The 15,462-nt window shown below is 38.6% G+C and overlaps 1 protein-coding gene across 2 annotated transcripts in view; it reads left to right on the forward strand.

Annotated features, from left to right (window-relative positions):
• The first annotated feature begins 6,419 nt into the window (after window positions 1–6,419).
• Window positions 6,420–15,462, forward strand: part of LOC139478486 (peroxiredoxin 2-like) — a 35,073-nt gene continuing 26,030 nt past the window's right edge. Inside the window, exon 1 of one of the 2 annotated variants that reach the window (XM_071260970.1) lies at window positions 6,420–6,528. The gene's annotated coding sequence lies outside the window, so the exon portion shown is untranslated. Of the gene's footprint in view, window positions 6,529–10,341; window positions 10,498–15,462 lie in introns of those variants that run through there. The other variant, XM_071260971.1, reaches the window with a different exon arrangement.

Below are 15,462 nucleotides of genomic sequence, written 5' to 3' on the forward strand. Positions count from 1 at the left end.
ATAATAATTCGGTGATGAAAAGAGGGTTTATCTTATAGTATTATGTTTGTTCTTGGATTCGTTTATACTAATTAAAAGAATTTAAGGACCACTGATCCTTTCATATTACTTCATCTGTCGGGGTAGACGGATTTACTGTAGTGATGTGAAGGAATCGGGTGTTCTTCAACTCCTTTGAGTGGTATAAAAACCATTAACTCCAAGTACTTATGGCACTTTAGAAAAATGGAAATTAGAACATGTTGCTGTGTCTGGGTGAATTTTAAATAGTCTGTTGAAAACATAATGTTTCTGATTATCACGGTGATTTAGGCAATCTGGCAGTGATTCAGCAATAATATACTTTGGAAATTAAGAATGGACGTCATTATAAAATCCCAAGAAATTTAAGAAAATGCAAACTTTGTAAATATGGCTGTGTTGAAACCGAGTACCACTTCCTGCTTATTTGTCCATCGTTTGTCAAGTTACGGCAATTATATCTCAAAGCAAAGTTCTATTGTCATCCTAACGTTCATAAATTTAATATGCTTCTGTCATCACCACATACATATATTATTACAAATCTAGCAAAATATCTATATTATGCAAATGAAGTAAGAAATGCGAAACTGAATGTTTAAAACTGATCTGTACTCAGCTTTTGTACACAAAGGCCTGTGGCCTGTATGTATTGGAAATAAAATGATGATTGAATAGACTGAACCGCAAAAGAAACGTCACTCCGCTGAAAGATGTCAACCAATGATGTCCAACAATGATGTCCATCAATGATGTCTTCCAATGATGTCATCTAATGATGTCCAACAATGATGTCCAACAATGATGTCAACCAATGATGTCCAACAATGATGTCAACCAATGATGTCCAACAATGATGTCCAACAATGATGTCAACCAATGATGTCCAACAATGATGTCCAACAATGATGTCATCCAATGATGTCATCTAATGATGTCCAACAATGATGTCATCCAATGATGTCTAACAATGATGTCATCCAATGATGTCCAACAATGATGTCATCCAATGATGTCCAACAATGATGTCCAATAATGATGTCATCCAATGAGGTCCAACAATGATGCCATCCAATGACGTCCAACAATGATGTCAACCAATGATGTCAACCAATGATGTCAAACAATAATGATGCCAAACAATGATGTCAAACAATGATGTCATCCAATGATGTCAAACAATGATGTCAAACGCTCTCAATAACAAAATCACCAGCCCAGAAAAGAACACGAGAAATCAAAGTCGGTATCTTGTGTGACCAGCGCAGGCGTTTTTTACAGCCATACATCTTCTGTATATGGAGTGAATTCGTCGGTTGATAAAGAACATTGGCAATTGAGACAACACTCTGAGAAACACCTGACGGAGTTCATCCGCAGTTGTCGGCCTTCAGTCTTCTTTTAACCTCGTCCCACATGACATTGTGTTCTGTGGGGTTTAAGTCTGGACTGGGTGCGGGCTACTGCATGGTTCCGATGCCAAGTTGTTGGAGGAAGTCCCTTGTTGCTTTGGCATGTTGTCACGGGCGTTGTCGTGCTTGAAGCATGGTAACCGTAACGTCCAAAATGTGGCACGACGTCATGTTTGATGACATGATCGTTGTAGCGGGCAGCTGTGGCGCCATTGGCTCTTCCTTGACCACTATGATAGGACACCACAGGACCACCTTTCCGATTGAGAGCAATAACACCCCATGCCCTCGTGCTTGGACCAAACAATGAGTCTCTTTTCATCACACAGGCATCTGAACAGCGCTCCCCACGTCTACGCCAAACTCTCACACTGCCATCTGCCGTAGAAACACATTATCGGCTTCCGTCTGAGAAAAAAATGGTTATCCACGGCAAATAGCGCCCATTGTGATGCTGCATGGCCTACTATAGTCTGTCATGGCAGTGACGAGCTGTGCGAATAGGGCCATGATACGGTCTCTGACAGTGGACATTCGTCGACTTAACGTCGACGCACTGTATCAGGCACTTATGCGTCACTGGTGGGTTCCAACTGTTTGACGTGTTGTTTCTGTAGTCCTCGTGAAACGTACGAAGATTTTGACAAACAATCTGTCGATCCTGGTGCAGTGTTCCCATGTCTACCATCGCACTGGTGGTCATTGGTGCTTGTTGGTGGCCTGGTATCACAGATATAACCTGTAGATAGGTCTCATGTGGACATTAAAATCATTGACAACCATTCGTGAAGTCTCGCCAGCATACAATCTTCCTGAAGCCTGATTTCCCTGATGCCTTGGAAGTGTTGGCATTGCGCTAGCATCGATACCAGAATGCTGGAGCCACGCATTGGGGAGTATTTTTATCAGAAAAGGCACAAGGAAACGCACGTGTATTTTTATTTTCATGAAAAGCATGCGGGACTTTGTAGCATGGACCTTTGTTGAGTTTTGGCGACTCATTTTGTCCATACCTGTGCCATTTTTTGGCCGTTGTGATTAAATTTGGATACAGACTAATGTCAAAAACGAGATTGTTCCCGAAATGCATTTCTATTTCAATGGGAAACTTTCTTGAATTATTATCATGAAATGACGTTTCTTTTGCGGCTCAGAACATAATCTGCGTTCTTGCCTCTGTCAATAATCGTGTGTGTAATACATCATATTTTAGACAGCACGAAGACAGGGAATCGGGGTTCAGTACAGTTTATTTTACAAGCGCTTCAGTGAGTTAGTTACAGCACGTTCAGTTGATGTTTAGAGAGTATACATAAGATATCAATACACGACACTTTTTTTAGGATAAAAACTTCTTTATTCTTTGTGATAACGTTTCCGGGAATACTTCTTAATTCATATATGCACGTTTGTCCAACTTCTTAATGTCTTTCAAAGCCTTGAATAGAAATGTACGAGACTGGCTGTTGACAGACATGGTGATGGTGAAATGCGGTTTAACGTCGCGTCCAAGATTATTGCACTAATATAGCGACGTGCATGCACGTGTATGTGTGTGTGTGTCTGCTTGTACTAGTCCGGACTGATGCCGATTTATAGTGCTATCTCACTGAGATACCATGCCGCAGCTTAACATGAATACCCCACGATCTCAAGCCATTCGGCTTAACTTTTATGAAAATGTCAAAAACAAAAACGAAAATGTCAAAAACAAAAGCGAAAATGTCAAAAACTAAAATGAAAATACAGAAAATAATTTCCGCGGTGGAAATAGTTTTCTGTATTTTCATTTTAGTTTTTCACTTTTTCGCTTCAAATTTCAGCGATTCAATAGCTACTTGAATTGAAAGTACATTTTCCTTGTTTTTATACATGATTTATCAGATATTTGTGTTAATTTGCAAAAGGTTACGATAAAAGTAAGCGAAATGTCAAAATATTGAAAAACAGACTCCATGTCCCTAATGGGCCACTGTATTTCCACTGCTTTGACTGCTGCTTAGTCTCTGGCACCTTCCCGAGGCTTCCAGTTTCCACCCTTGTCGAACTAGGCTGGAATTTCCAGGCTCGATCGTAGCGCCACCAGTGGCTATTACGAGTTATATGTCCCTCCTATTGACCAATCAGATTCCACTACCCATATTGCTTGTTTGTTTGTTGTTTAACGCCGCACTCAGCAATATTCCAGCTATATGACGGCGGTCTGTAAATAATCGAGTCTGGATCAGACAATCCAGTGATTGATATCCTGAGCATCGATCCACGCAATTGTGATCGATGATATGCATCAACCAAGTCAGCGAGCTTGAACACCTAAACGTGTTAGTCGCCTTTTACGACAAGCATAGTCGACTTTTACGGCAAGCATGGGTTGCTGAAGATGTATGTATGTGTGTGTGTGTGTGTGTGTGTGTGTGTGTGTGTGTGTGTGTGTGTGTTGCCTGCGTGCATATATATATGAACGTAAAGATTGTACATATGACACATGAGGGGGCATATCATATCAATACATAGAACAGCATTATGTCACAAGAATTAACTTAAGCTAAATCTATAGTAAATTACCGGCATTAATAACCATACACTGCTACAACGTATATCTTGAAAATATATACACAGGTCTTTGTATGCATGGACAGCCATATCACCGCTGTCATACTTCCGGAAGGGTCCTGTAGTTGGCTCTCGTAGAATCAAGATATAACGTATGCGTCACAGTGTTAACCCCAAACACATACTGGTTGAAATATTTACTCCAAATATAGATCTAGCTTTCGAGAGCTACATGAGTGTCTGAATCTGAAATGTAAAATATTTACTTTATGGGCATGTAGAACTTGTAGTCATAGTAACGGTGTTGTACTTATATGGGTACGATACTTAGTTTAAGTTCGGATATTTATCAAACAGTGGCCTCTTTCACCATGAAGATTGTTCCACAAAGAGATGCAGATGTTAGTATAATTCTAGCTTTTGAAATAGAGACGTTCATTCTACTTATAAAACGAAATTGGCATATTTTTGTGTTTACAAAAGCGGAGGTACCTTCAAGTTCAAATCACTTTCAATTCCCAACCATGAATTATGAACACACTCAGCTGTTTTGTAGATTGTATGCGTTTGTTCAAATATACATAACAACCCTTGCCAGTCATTTGAAGGTAAAATGATTCTGGTTGTTTTTGAACGGTGTAATCTTCCGGTGAACATTACAGCTGGTGTGATAGGAACACAAGTCTGTGTTAATGTATAGGTTTCAAGTCGCATAGCCACATACTGTCAATTACTGGCTTGTCTGGTCCAGACTCGATTATTTACAGTACGCCGTCATATAGATGGAATATTGCTAAGTGTGGCTTTAAACAACTAACATACTGTTAATAAGCATCAAGTTAAGCGTGGCACTGAACGTTAACATTATATTTTATGTACGCTTGGTGTGAATCGAACTCACGAAGACCATCACGGACCTCACGTGCACAAGCCTTCCTAAGTGCGGCGAAAACAACAAACAAACTAACATACTGATAATAAGCATCAAGTTAAGCGTGGCACTGAACGTTAACTTTATATTTTATGTAGGCTTGGTGTGAATCGAACTCATGAAGACCATCACGGACCTAACACACATGCCTGTTGCTCGCATCGCACCTAAACTATTAAAAAAACATCGGATATCCAGGAATGAATATCTGGCTATTATCTTGGTCAGGAGTGGGTCATAACACGGAAGATCATGATTATCGTGACCTCAAGAGTGATGAGCGTAAAACATTTCATCAAAGTAAATACGGGTACATTCTGAAAATCTGCAGTCCATATACATGACTCACGCTATGCAGAGATGCGTCCTTTACAGGCATGGTAGAAACCTATGATCGTGGCTCGAATGCCCGATCTGCCCAGATTATGTTTCAATAGGTCAGTCAGCATCCTACCCGTGCTCGTGGGATTCACGAAAGGGACCAAGAGCTGCAAAGCATTATGAGCCCATAACCCACATCATGTTGACTTAAAGCTACGATGTATCACTGAAATACAGTTCAAAGCGGTTATAAAACCAAATTCACTCTTATTCTCATCTTCTTGAAGCGCAAGACACGTATGCAGTTCACAACGTACATTGACTAATATGTGTGTACAGTGTATGTATTATTCATGTCGGTTTTTTTTGTCGGGTTTTGGCAGCATTGGAGTTTAGACAGCATGTATTGCATCCAAAAGATACTGAACTTTTATCATTTTTGGTATACTATGCATGGGCGGATACAGCTTTTTTGAAAGGGGGGAGGGGGGTGCACAATTAAGATCTATTTATTGTCTTTGGTAGTAATCTATACAGAAATATAGATATTTTTCGAAATAATTTTTTTTCGAAATTGATCAATTCTAGATTTATATTATAATAGCTCATGTTTTTCTTACTGTATAACCGTGTGCTATGTGTAAGGATGTTTATAAGCCAATGCAATGCAAAAATGTGCATATTTGTTTGTTTATTTTTTAAGGTGACACTCGGCAGTATTCCAACCATATGCGATGCATCTGAATAAAGGAGTCTGGGACAGACACTGCAGTGATTGATCACACTCTCTAAATCCGTCGCTGAATGTGTTTGAATTTTATTTGTTTTAAAGGTATTTTAAAAGTTGTTTTTCAGGGGTGAGTGATGTAAGAGCAAGTACGAGTTACGTAGCACACCCAAAGAGGATCCGGCTATATCATACAGCTCTGAATGTCTTGAATTTGTACATATTGTATAAGGTATGTTAGACTCGATATAGCATACACTGGTTGATTGAATGGTCTGGATCATTGAAATAACTTGAAAAAGTAAGTACGGCATGAATCCTACATTGTACAAGCACAACCTAGAACAAGCTCCTCACAGCGATAGTACGTTCCCGGAGCTCTCTATACTACCGAGAGTGTAACGAAGGTGTCACGCGCTGGGAAGGAGCTTGAACCTAGAACACAAAAGGGAGACAACTGAAACCTCGGACAAATAGACGCACATGGCAGACTGTCACGTGACCCGAAGCATTTCTGTCCATCTATCGTCGACCGGTAACTCTCGAACTTCATCTGTAATTTGGTGAGTAAAATCGCTTTTCTTGACGGGTCATGTCATACTGATCGTAAGATTGAGTTAACCTTAATAGGTCCACCAATTTATGCATTGCTCTCCAATGATAAGGAAGTTACATAAATCCTAATTTATTTTCTACCGGCCATTCATTCAAAGTTAAGCAGCCTTTGTAACAGTAGATTCCTCACCGTCGACTGTCACGTTACCACAACCACTCCCGCACGGAGAAATATTGCATTGTCGTGTTGACCGGCAGGTGCGCGGATTGGTCATGTGCTTTGCTGAATATTGTAACAATCGAAATTTGAGAAATAAATCACAGTGTGTTTCATGACTTTGTGTGACAAAACATGGACTCGACTTCTCTAAAAATAGAAGTGTCCATAGTTTAACACGCGAATCAAATTATGTGGATTTGACAAAGACCCCAGAGTTTGTTACTATAGCGTATTAGTTCTATGCTACAAGCAGATCTCTGGGGACATTATTTCCTAATTACAAGCCTATAACTAAACTAAGTGATCCAGTTCAGCTAACACTAGTGAAGGGACAATACAATAGGGTCTAGTATTACAAATACCTTTATTCAAAGATGTTAGATTCTTTGAAAATTTGGAAGATTCTTCAAAATTTTGTTTGTTAATGCTTCCTGATCATTTCTTAGGGGGTGGATTGGTAGATCTAATAGGTCTGCCCACATCCCACATTTTGTTTCATGTACCCTCTCCTTCCCAGCAACATACAAGTCTGTATTGCCCGGTCTGAACCAGACAGAGTGGCTGACCGAACAGACAATGTACTATGGAGTTCTGGTACAGCGACTCAGCAATATTCCTGTTACACAAGCACCTGATCATTGTAGGTCTGTCTGCTCTTATACACATACAGGTATAAGGGGCGTATCCTGCCAGGGAAAGATTACACACCTCTAGAGACTGAAGATTTGTGGTTATGAGGTTTTTGATAATGAAAGTTTGATACTGCTGGTAGTGTGATAGGCTTCACAATTATTGCCTATATTCATATAAAACAATACCAGTCTTAGTGTTACAAAATTGAGCTTTCCAAGTTTGTTAGTTAAACAGTTTCCCCCCACTACCTTTAGAATATTCCTTAATTTATTTATTATTTCAATCAACTTCTAATTTTAGCAATGAATGAAAGAAGAAGGGAATATGGTAACCACCACTATCATTGTCTATGGTTATTGTGTGAAAAGGAAGTAGATCTACTTGTGGTCGTTTTACATCAGAGGTAACTGGTCTTAATATGTGAGAAATCAAGTTAAAGGGGCACTGATCTAACGCCATTCCCCGAACTAGTTGTTGCCTTTGTTATTGTTTTTTTCCCGTGAGTACCCGGATGATACGCAACGCAACTGAGCGTGACCAGAGACTGGGCTACCGTCTGCAAGGACAGCAAAATAAACTTGGAGGCTGGAGGCAATATTTGTTTTACGCATTTTTGAATAAACACTGATTGGTTAAATGTGATCTATAAAGATTCGACAAAGGGCGCATGTTAATTAATTTCTTCAGCCTAAACAAACAGAGAAAAAGAATGGCGGAGCTCATCGGAAGTCGTCATTTGGAAATACCCAAGATGGTTATAGTTTAATACTAAAAAAAAGTATCCATGCAGTGAAAGCATTTTCGGATTTCGGATTGCGTCGATAATACGATTACTACTCCCTTGTTGTCATCCACGTTTTCTCGTATAACCCTACACTTGTGTATTTGTCGTCATTCACTTGATGCTCAGTTAATGAATTTATTACAGGTACAATTAGTGGTAGCACCACTTAGATTACCTGACAAAGGTTCTCATTTGGCATTTATTGTGTCTGGGGTAATTATTCAATCTAAATCCAGGTTTGAAGTGAGGTGAAATGTGCGTTATGTAATATGCACGTGGCAGCCCAGCAAGAGATGAATGATCAGTTGATATACTTTTTTTGGTAAATCAACGGATCGTTCCTAGTCATCAAAGGATTAACAGAAAATACGTTGATTGATTAATCACTGTTATCTTGCACAGTGGATATGTCAAAAGTGAGTGTTTACATGTCTAGGTTACTAAAACAAAGGGAATACACTCATATCATGGCGTGAAGTGCCGATGTAAACACAACATACTTTGTTCAAAGGGTTAACTGATAATACGTTGATTGGTTGCTCATTGTTATAAAACTCAATGGATTTTTTAGGAAAATAGTTGTCACGTGGCCTTTCTCAGCCAACCCTTGAGACTTGACACCTGTGAAACACCTGAAACAATCCAAGTGATCAGTTGAGAAACGAACACTGGTTATTATATCCCAAAACGATATATATCTTTTAGAATATTTGATAGTTACAGAGACACGTGACATCGAATAAGTTATTTTGTATAGCTGCAGATGAGTGGGATATTATTCCTTTGTGTGGATATTCACGGATACATTCCTCGAACAAGGAAGCTGCCTATTTATACACATAAATTTGGTAAGTTGTAATTATGGTATTTGCATTTTGTTTTCCTTCATTTGAACCGATTCGTTCTTGTTTCTCTACGTCTTGGTTGGGAAATTCTTCAATGCGCGATAGACGTTGTTTTCACAGGTCATTTCCTTTGTAAGCGTGTAGGCAATTTTTAAAATGTGTTTATATTTCAGTCATTTTGACTAAAAAATCTGTCCAGATTGATTAAGACGATCAAAAGGGCCTACAAACATCACAACAGATTATTATATAGGATTAGAAGCCAAACAACATAGAAATGTACTTTTCAACGTAACATTTTCAGTCTCTTGGTGATGACATTAAACATCAAAATGTTTGGAATTCGTTATCATGATAATACAGATGGAAATGTTTTTCAGTCACTTTGTAAAATAACTGAATATTTAGACGTTTAATAAATATGTTACACATTTTGACAGTAAAAAAATATACACACTATAAAAAAGCAATGCTCAGATGAAATATTTACTTTGTGTTGCAAGTCAAAATAGTGTAAACGAAAATCGCAAAATTACCAAGCAAGTGACTTATCAAAACTTCGTCACCATTACCGATGCTACCCACAAAGATACCTACATTTCCTTATTATCTCGAAAACTGTATTTCATTTTGTTGATCAATGTGACCATACACTCTTATTACTACCGGTATCCATAAAAGTGACTAATGCGCTTACGAATGGCGCAACAGAGGTCGCGAACTAGTCTAGATTTCTGCTCTACATCCGGGTACTCACTGGGAAAAAACAATAACAAAGGCAACAACCAGTCCCGGGGAATTGCTTTAGATCAGTGCCCCTTTAAGGTAAATAAGGAATTAAAAAGTAAAATTCCGCCTTTTCAAAATGTTACACACGGAAATGAATACGGTAGGTCTTCGAGGCTAGCTCCTATATTTGAATCTAGGGATACCCTTAACTTTAAATTTTAAAACAAAACTGTGACAATGCCCCCTTTCTTTTATGGTTAATTTCAAACACTTATATAACAAGTGTATTAGGATTCTAGTATAAACTGTATTGAAACAGATTGCCTGTTGCCCCCTGTGAAGATCCTATTTGTGATCTGTATGTTTTCTAAGTACCGGTGCATACATATCCTTTCCTAGCACAGCTCTACAGCAATAGGACGTAGGAACAGGATGCTATCACACGTGGCCAACAGGAACTAAACATCTGTACCTGGGGGACATTATTTGAAAACTGTCACAATGTACATTCAACACTGTTAAACAGGACGCCATATCTTTGTGTGATGTGTTGGAAGGTTCTACCACTAGGATGTGTGTGGCGAGGGTGGGAAGGATCATGTAGATCCTGGCTTGTCAGATTGACACTCCCACAGACTGATGTAAGCACATGCCCCTGGTATCAGGTGGTCTGAGTTTGTCTAAAGTGTGACTGGCAACTTAACTGGTGTCATTTCTACATTGACAATCACACGAGCAGCCAGCTTGACACCTTCCTCACAGCAAGGTAAGGACACCTACTTGACCCAAAACTGGTTATAACTACCTGATTACTGGTCATAACTACCTGATTACTGGTTATAACTACCTGATTACTGGTAATAACTACCTGATTACTGGTTATAACTACCTGATTACTGGTCATAACTACCCGATTACTGGTTATAACTAAGAACTACCTGATTACTGGTCATAACTACCTGATTACTGGTCATAACTACCTGATTACTGGTTATAACTACCTGATTACTGGTCTTAACTACCTGATTAATTTGAATGTGAGTGTCTATTCTCATGATTATCTGTTCGTAGTAGCATACTTTACCTCTGCTTATCGTGATAGTAATGTTTAGATAATGTTGGGTACCGCAGCATGCACATACAAATAGATCAGACCAAGTTTTGTTGTAGTTTAATTAACTGAACATTTTACATGTTTAACATTGTTTAAGTTCGTTTGTGATGCTTTGAATATAGAATAAGTCCTAGCCGTATCTATGATAACATGATGACTTAGTGAAAGGTAAATGTTTGACCCTTCTGTTTATGTGTTGGTTCATGTAAATCAATAGCCTTTTGACTCTTTTTGTATAATGTGAAATAATATTTAGATGTTGAAGATTTCCCAAAATGTACTATTTTTTGTAGTCATGTTAATATTCAACAGAATTAGCAATTTTTCAATATGAATTAAGCTTTAATTTCTATATGACTACAAAAAGATATATTTTGGTGGGGGGGGTTGATGTTTCAACTAAGTTACTTAAGAAAACTCCCATGAAGATTTGGGTTAAAATAGCTCTTCAGCAACCCATGCTTGCTGTAAGAGGCTACAATGCTTGTTAGAGGTGACTAACAGGATTGGGTGGTCAGACTCGCTGACTTGGTTGATGCATGTCATAGTATCCCAATTGCTCGTGTTGTCAATCACTGGATTGGGTGGTCCAGATTCCATTATTTACAGATTAACATCATTTAGCCTCAACTATAGCTGAATGCAACATTTAACAACAAAGAAACTAACGAAGCGTTAGTCAACAGTAACAGTGAGGCATGTAATCTGTAATATAGCTGCCCTTTAGTAACGTTAGCTATATGTCTGTGTGTGTTGGTTCAGGAGGAGTGCCCCAATTCCCACTGTTAGAACATGAAGTGTGGGAGCCTAGGCTATCATTAATTCAGTGTGATTAATCAACACACTCACTAGTAGTAACAGGCTGTGGTAGGAATGTCAGGTGTGCCTGGTATGTGTGACTTGTTTAACTAAGTGCTAAACTGTGCTAAAAATGGGGGGCACTGGTGGCCCAGTCGTCTAAGGCACCGCGATTTGCTGTGCAGAGTTGCGTCCCTTGGCCACGCCAGAAACCTATGATTGTGGGTTCGAATCCCGTTTCGCCCCGCTTTGTCAGCACCATACCTGTGCTTGTGGGTTTCACCAAAGTGGTAAACGTCTTAGACCTGCATCACTTCGGGCTTTTCTCCCACATTAAGCTGACATGCCGCGATATAACTGGAATACTGTTAAAAGCGGTGTTAAACCCAACTCACTCACTCACTAAAAATGGGATTTAACTCTACTTCCTAACTGTGTGTTGAATACATAATATTTATGACTTAGGAACAAATGTTATCGTGATTGTTGACTGGATTTGTTTTATGGTTATTGTACCCAATGTCAACACGCCAACTTCTCTGTTTTCAGAATACAGAAAGTCCACATGTCATTATACATAGTCTTTTTCTATGTACTAAAATTTATCTTTGTCATGTTTGTTTTAATTGTTTACCTTAATGATCATGATTTAAATTTGGCTCAAATTTCATAGGCTTAAAATACAATTAACACCATTATGGTAACAGTAGATCTTGGGCTTACTCTCAGACATGGTCAAGGCCTTTTTCAGCTAATCATTAACTATAGCCATGCTTGTATGTTGAAGAAGTTATGAGCCATTGATCACTGAACAAGCTATTGATAGTATTTGTTTCTACTGTGGTTCAAGGACTGTGGTGTAACCAGAAACCCAGGCACACAAATGTGCAGTTAGCATGTGAATCACTGCATTGTATTCATTTCATTGCTTCAGTTCAGTAGCCTGCAGTAACTATCAGTGCAGTACTCTCAGGAATATTGACAGCATATTGGCTAGTGCAGCAGTTCCGTTGCTTCTGGTTTGTTGTTTTACACCGCACTCAGCAATATTCAAGTTATATGACGGCGGTCTGTAAATACTCGAGTCTGGACCAGACAATCCAGTGATTGATATCATGAGCATTGATCTGCCATCATATTGCTGGAATATTGTTTAGTGTGGAGTTAAACAACAAATAAAAAGTAATTTTGAAGTGTAGATTTGTACTTGTCCCAGGACACTGTCTCTACTTTATAATAATATATATAATGTCATATGATATATAACAAAGATGACATAAGCTAACATTATAAGAGATCATGTCTTTTTGTTTTAATTTTCTAGTAAGGTATGTGGCTCCAGAAAACGTTTTGAACAATTGAGTTTTTACTCTAGGGTTTCTATTTTAATTGGGTTATTACATTTTTCTTTTCTTTTTTCATTTTCACCCATCTGTTTACCACTATTGGGTTTTTCCCAAATTAAGTGAACATTTTAAGATATAAAAATATCTTAAGGTATACATAATATAGGCTTGGCTTTGAAAGTAAATTAGCTTGTAATTGTGTTTTGGAAATTAGCTCCTTTCTATGCATGCTGAAAAAGCTTTATTGGGTATTTACCCATGCTGTTTTTATACATTTGGGTTTTGAATGTTTGTTGGTTTTTTGGGGGGTTTTTTTTTGGGGGGGGGGGGGGGGGGGGGGGGGGGGGGGGGACGCAAATACGCTTTTTACCGGTATCTGTAGCTATGTGTGGCACAGCCAGTGTATCTGTCCTGCAGTCTGTTGTTATCTGCATCCTGCCCTGTTTGAAGCGGAGAAAATACCTAAAGTACCCTAGTATCGTACCTTATTTCTTAAGTGCCTTTGTCACTGGGTGTGTGATTGCTCATACCTACAACCTAGATGGCATGGCAGCTTTACTGTTATATGGCCTGACCCCCTCAACCTACATCTCAGGCTTTGTAGTAACCCAAACTGGAACCTACATCTTTAACCCTTTGAAGGCTGTTTGCTGAGATTGTGTGTGTTTTACGTTGTATGGCAGTGTGAGAAGTGCATATCTGAAGTTGGAGATGTACTGGTCTGTGATAAATAAGGATGTTATGATTCTAGTCTGGGACTGTGTCAGCCAATATTCCAAAGTACAAATTCGGTAAGGTATAATAAGCTCAGATATATTGGGCCATATACTATGTTAATAACACAAAAATCAACTGAAAATCAACTGAAAAAGATGCTAAGAGCTTTATTCTGGCTGGTAGCCTGAAAAGTGCTTGGTACAGACTGATCAACATTTCATGCTTTGCAATACTATATGCTTCAACATGAGTATCATATCTGTAGATTATCTATTGAGGCATGAAACAAGACTGATGTTTTGAATATTTGATGTCACCTAATGATAAAGGTGACATGTAAAATAGTAAGAACAAATTTGCAAAATGCTATTTCCTGCATGTACGTGGAAGAGGTAGAGAAGCCTTGGATTAAGTTTTGGCATTAATCTACTAAATGTGTTTTAGTTGGCTACAAGCGTGTATTAAATGGTATTGTGTATCATGTAGCGACCTTACTGTCAAGCAGCATTAGAAATTGGCACTAGTCTGATAGTCCTTGCCAAAGTGCCTAGTACTAGTAGAGATATCATAAGGACTAGTAGAAATTTGCCATTTTTAAGGGTCTTGCTATATCTTAACATTAAAAGGACTAGTGGACTAAAAGTGTTAGTTTCTACCGCTGTCAAGTGATATGTATTGTAATGAAATGTATCCGAAGATACATGACAGCCCTAATAATTTTGTAATATTCCTTTTTCGCAGTTTATTTTAAAGCTTTATCTGTTTGCTTTTTTAGTCAGTATTTATTCGTTTCATTCTGTTCAGCATGAATAGTGAGCTCAGCTAATAGCAGTTTAGATATAACATAGAAAATTACAGACTTGAGTGAGTATGGTTTTACACCGCTTATAGAACCATTTCAGCAAACTAATGGTGGGGAACACCAGAAATTGGTGTCGCACTTTGTACGCATGTGAGGAATCGAACCAGGTCTTTGGCGTAATGATCAAACGCTTTAACCACTAGGCCACACCACTGCTCCTCTACAGACTTGAAAGTGAAAAGACTATTATTAAAAAACAATCCCTGAAAGAGTTAGAAATGCTGTCGTAAAAAGCGACTAACGGGATCGGGTGGTCAGGCTCGCTGACTTGGTTGATACATGTGATCGATCCCAATTGCGTGGATCGATGCTCATAATGTCAATCACTGGATTGTCTGGTCCAGACTCGATTATTTACAGACCGCTGTCATATAGCTGGAATATTGCTGAGTGCGGCGTTAAACAACAAACAAACAAACAAAACAAAATTTAGAAATACATGTTAAAGTCCACACACAAATATTACTTTGGGAGAACAAGAATAGGAAAACATTATTTTTGTACCTAAAACCTTTCAGCCTGCAAATCAACGGACCATGGCAGTTTTGCATTATGAGATTAAGTTTTATATTGATCAAAACATGTTCTTGTAAATCTGTAAGTGCTATGCCGCCTCACAGTGCCATTGTAGTGCATACACATGATTCCAGACCTGTGAAGTTTGTGATGTTGTGGAGTGTTCGGCTTTCAACACTTAGATGGTTAATGGAGATCTCTCAGTAAACACATCAGTAGTGAAAGACATGAAGGTAACTCGTGACCATTAGCTGGGAAGCTTCTCACGGAGTATGTCACAGGTCCCATTTACTCATTGATTAGTCCAAGGATCCATCAGCTTTCAGCATTCTTGTTGCCCCAGCAACCTGAGTAGAAGATTATATTTGGAATCAAATT

Source organism: Haliotis cracherodii, unplaced genomic scaffold (assembly GCF_022045235.1).
Source record: "Haliotis cracherodii isolate W230 unplaced genomic scaffold, xgHalCrac1.p SCAF_4, whole genome shotgun sequence".
NCBI lineage: Eukaryota > Metazoa > Mollusca > Gastropoda > Lepetellida > Haliotidae > Haliotis > Haliotis cracherodii.